Genomic DNA, 4,648 nt, shown 5'->3' on the forward strand with positions numbered 1-4,648 from the left:
GACAGGAGAGCCAGGGCAATACAAAGAGTAATATACAGATGGACAACATTAAAACATGGACTCGCCTGGGTATAGCAGTATAATGCCACGGCTGCTCGCGACCATAAAAGATGGAGGGTCATTATACATCAACCTCTGACTCTCCGTCAGAGATGACACCTCCAGGTATTCAAGGTGTAAATAAAATTTATTAAGCACACAGGACAAGCTTCTCAAATTATGCAGGCATAGCGTTAGAGTGAAGGTTAGAGGTAGTAACCGCATGGTTATGCAAATGACTGACTTAGGGATAAAGTTAGCTTTAGGATCATGATATGAGTTTGTTTTACGGTTATTATTAGGTTATAGTTATGGTTATAGAATGTTGTAGTAAAGTATGCGGTTAAGATTATGATTAGTTTTGGTCAGATTGATCAGATGTATAATTAATTGAAATAACATCTGATATTTTCCTGTCTTAAGGAACCAACCCGGTCTGTGTCGGGTACACCCTATAAAAAAGGCAGAGACGTTATTTCAAATACAGAAAGAGCGACCGGGGTTGGGGTTGGGGTGGGGTGGGATTGGGGTGAGGAAGAGACATAACAATACAAGAGTATGTTTTGAGGATTGGAAATTCCAACCTCCTTACCGGAAGTTTTAATTCACTGCCTGCCTGGATGCTTTTTGTCATTTATTATTATTATTTTATTTTTTATTGTTGTTTCTTCTTTCTTTACAACGCGATAATCGTTTCTTCATACAGAACAAAACTCCGTATCGCTGGATAATGAGGTGATTATTTTCAGGAACTTTGGGGTAACGACAACGACAACATGGATTACGAGCAAGAGAGATTCTTGGAACTCTTCAGTTTTAAATTTCTGAGAAGAGGGGTTAAAACAAACCGCACAGTTCTGTCTGGTATCAGTGTAGAATGCTTACGTCTTCAGCTGTCAGATAGACGGATTGAAAGAGGCAGTGAGAAAAGGGTTCTCATGCTCAGGGTTCAGTTGTCAGCTTTGTTTGTATCTTCAGTTGATGTGAAACTGAGGCTTCGGAGAAACTAGTTTCCTGTCGTGTTAAAGAGACCTGATTTGTCAAGATGCCAAAGTCATACATGAAAAAAGGTGCAAATGGCGAAAAGTTGTTGTTCGACTGAAAGTAGTGTGTGTTTGTTTGTGTGCGTACGTGTGGGTATGTGTGTGTGTGTACATCTATGTGTGCGTGTGTGTGTGTGTGTGTGTGTGTGTGTGTATGTGTGTGTGTGTGTGTGTATGCTTAAGAGAGAGAGAGAGCAAAGAAAGAGAGAGAGAGAAAAGAGACAGAGAAGGAAAGAGGGAGAGAGAGAGAGAGAGAGAGAGGGGGGGAGAGCGAGAGAGAGGGGGGGGAGAGCGAGAGAGAGAGAGAGAGAGAGAGAGAGAGAGAGAGAGAGAGAGAGAGAGAGAGTGAGTGAGAAAGAAAGAGAAAAGGGAAATGGGTCCAAGGGTTTGTATCGGTGTTAGAGCAAGAAAGAAAGAGTAGTGAATAAAAGACAGACAGACAGATAGACAGACAGATAGACAGACAGACAAACAGGCAGAGACTTGGTTTGAATTTATTATACTGATGCGTTTGACACAAAATACAGAGCTTTCGAAGATTTAACGAGCACTGCCGGCTATGACAAATAGAAGATTGAGATTCTTTGTAAGGGAATGAAAATGCTGTCTCCCGCCCTTTCATTCAAACAATGAGATTTCAGTCTTCTTTTTTTTAAATCGATAAAACAGTACAGATAAAAGTACAAATCAATTTTTCCAAGAAAACCACGATAATTGTTTGGAAGAATGTATGTCCAGCATTCTCTGTGACGCACGCAAGGAAATTAATAGCTCATCCGCATCCCCCACATAGCAGTCACTTACAGGTTCTATTGTAGAACTCCAAAAGCAATGCAAAACTAGTCCCGGTGCTTTCTCTTCAATGCACGCTATAAAACAACGACCCACCCAGCATTGATACACCAAATCCGCCTCTTCCCGCAGGTGCTGGTTTTTTCCCCCTATGTCTTCCCAGCCCACGCGCGAATGCAGCGCTACCCAACTCACTCACGACTCGGTGCTGTTACTATTCGGCCGTCCTCACGTTTCATTAGAGCGCGCGAGACCTCGCTTTGCTTCGGCACACATTAAATTGCATGTGGCGCAGTTTGTATCAGGGTCGTGTTTATGAACCGAGCTTAATTGAGGTTCTCTAGGGTTAGTAAATGTTAATAACTTGCTTCGGAACACAAGTGTGAATCTTTCTTTGTACTTTAACTTACTGATACCATTCTTCAGACATTCAGGGACTAAACAACAGAGAGTAGCTGTACCAATTCGGTCATAGTGTGAATTGAGAAGGTAAGCGTTTACTTTTTTTAAACACTGAAATCCATTTCATAAATAATTTCTATTTCTGTCAGTACTCTTGAGATCAGCACAATTTAAGGCTGTTTTTCCTTAGTTTTTTTTATGTACTTATTCCACGTCTTCAACATTTTTCAGTGTGTTTTGTGTTTCTTCATTTGTTGAAGTTTCCTTTGGTTATGTATCACATCTATCCCCTTCCTTGTCTTGGCTACTGCCTACTGTACTCTAAACACTGGGCCCAATCAACTAAATTAGAGTAATTAGTAAGGTTTTAGTAAGCGCCGTAAAACCTTACTAAAACTGACTATATCAGATAGGTAAAAGAGAAGGAGGTCTATCTGTTAGGTGGTGCAGAGTGATATCAAGCTGGGCTACCAAACAGATGGCCCTATTTCGAATCCTCAGCGGACATTCTGAGGTCGGGTTATTTGGGAGAATTGTTAAGATTCTCCACTAATGAGGTCTGGTCCAGTCGAAGATGGACGTTAAGTTCGGAGACCCGCCTCCTCACTACCCTTACAGTGCTAAAAGAGGCGTTAAACCTTAAAATCTACATGTACATTAACCAGCACGATGATTTATCCGTCACTGGACATGTGAACTAAATTGCACATGTAGCTACGTCATAATGACGAAGTTCTATCTGCTCAGTACCATGTTTTGAGAAATTTGACGTAAAAAAACGTTCAGTTTCATAATAGCTCAAGCTTTTTTCGAATGCAATTCTTTAAATATCTTAAGAATCACTCAGAATAATCTTGCGATTTTGGTATAGCAGATAGAGCATTTAATTTATGACCTCATGATCATAGTAACTCAAAACAGCCAAAAATGTCAGATAGAACTTTTTAATTCTGAGGTAGCGATGTGTCAGCGACATGAAAGTCATACTCGATCACAGTTCAATATTTTGCCACGTGAAATTTGAACTTGCGTACTTCACATGCATTGCGAAAAGTTGAACCTTAAAACCGCATAACTTTATGACGATAAATTGGCAATTAAGTTAGGCGACCGAGACCTCTAATGTCGTTGTGCAATCCTCGCTTTAGAGTAAAACGTCGTTGACATACAGCTTGCAATAACAGTTATGTTCTCGAGCCTGGTTTCTGTCGTGTTGTTGAGGAAGTCTAGTTAATATTATTCAATTTAAATAAGTGGGTTTTTTTGTTTTTAAATACTAGTGCCCAGGATTTGAATGGATGCAATTTAAAAATCAGAACGGGGAATCGAATTTACAAACACCTTTTTTTCTTCGTACGTCCCTAAATGCACAAAGATGATCAAATATAAATAATGTTTCGATAGTTTAGTGGTTATGCAACGGGACTCATAATCTCGAGATTGCGTGTTTGTGAGTTCGAGGCTCAGCTAGGTCCGAAGTCATAGCCCTGGAAAAGGAACATTTCATGCATTTGGCCAATCTAGCTCCTGCCGGAGACCGACATTTAATTCGGACGTTCCCATTCTCATTATCATCATCATCATCATCATCATCATTGCCTATCTCACCCTGGATCAGGATATAGGCCACGAACAAACATATTCACCATTTCCCTATCCTGGGCTAGTCGCTTGATGTTACTCCATGTTTTCCCACTGCTCTGTACATCCATCGGAGATTCCCGTCTGTCAAATAACCTCTTCAATGCTGCATAGAGCGTTGAACTTACACAATCTCGTAATTTTTAGAAGAAAAAAAAACAAGCTTATTTCGAGAACCGCTACTCTTCCATACAAAATCAGGCAAGAACAAACGACATCAAAGAATAAGCCAACCATTTTGCAAAAAGTATTGTTTGGGCAAAACAAGGAATCACGCCAAAAACACCTACCTTATGGTAGTTCTTGCCAATACTGCCGATCCTGTGCACCTACGCATGACCCACTCCCCCCCGACCCCCCCACACACACTCTTTCCCCCTTTAATGGGTTAAAAAAAAATTAATACACACAAAAATTCTGATTTCAAAATCAAAAAGATTGCAGCAACATTTCACTATGTTTTGAAGTTTCAGGTCTGTGTAGAAAAACAACAAAAGTGTTGGTTTTTTTATTTAGGAATGGTGTATTGCATTGTATTTGGGGGATATTTTTATTTCATTTTAATGACTATAGTAACGATTTTGAGTCTGAATTCGTTATAAACAGAAGAGCAGTAATACAAGAGCAGTATCTCGGTGCTGTACAAATTACTGTAAAGCCTACTATATCCAAATTCTATTTATGGAAACACAAATTGCCTTAAAAAAAAACACAATGAAAGTTTACATTAT

The 4,648-nt window shown here is 39.8% G+C and overlaps 1 long non-coding RNA gene across 1 annotated transcript in view; it reads left to right on the top strand.

The window, feature by feature from the left end:
• The first annotated feature begins 2,023 nt into the window (after nucleotides 1–2,023).
• The window catches only part of LOC118477498, a 62,090-nt gene continuing 59,465 nt past the window's right edge, over nucleotides 2,024–4,648 (top strand). The window contains exon 1 of the long non-coding RNA XR_004858422.1: nucleotides 2,024–2,363. This is a non-coding gene — a long non-coding RNA (uncharacterized LOC118477498). The remainder of the gene's footprint in view (nucleotides 2,364–4,648) is intronic.

Source organism: Aplysia californica, unplaced genomic scaffold (assembly GCF_000002075.1).
Source record: "Aplysia californica isolate F4 #8 unplaced genomic scaffold, AplCal3.0 scaffold00114, whole genome shotgun sequence".
Lineage (NCBI taxonomy): Eukaryota > Metazoa > Mollusca > Gastropoda > Aplysiida > Aplysiidae > Aplysia > Aplysia californica.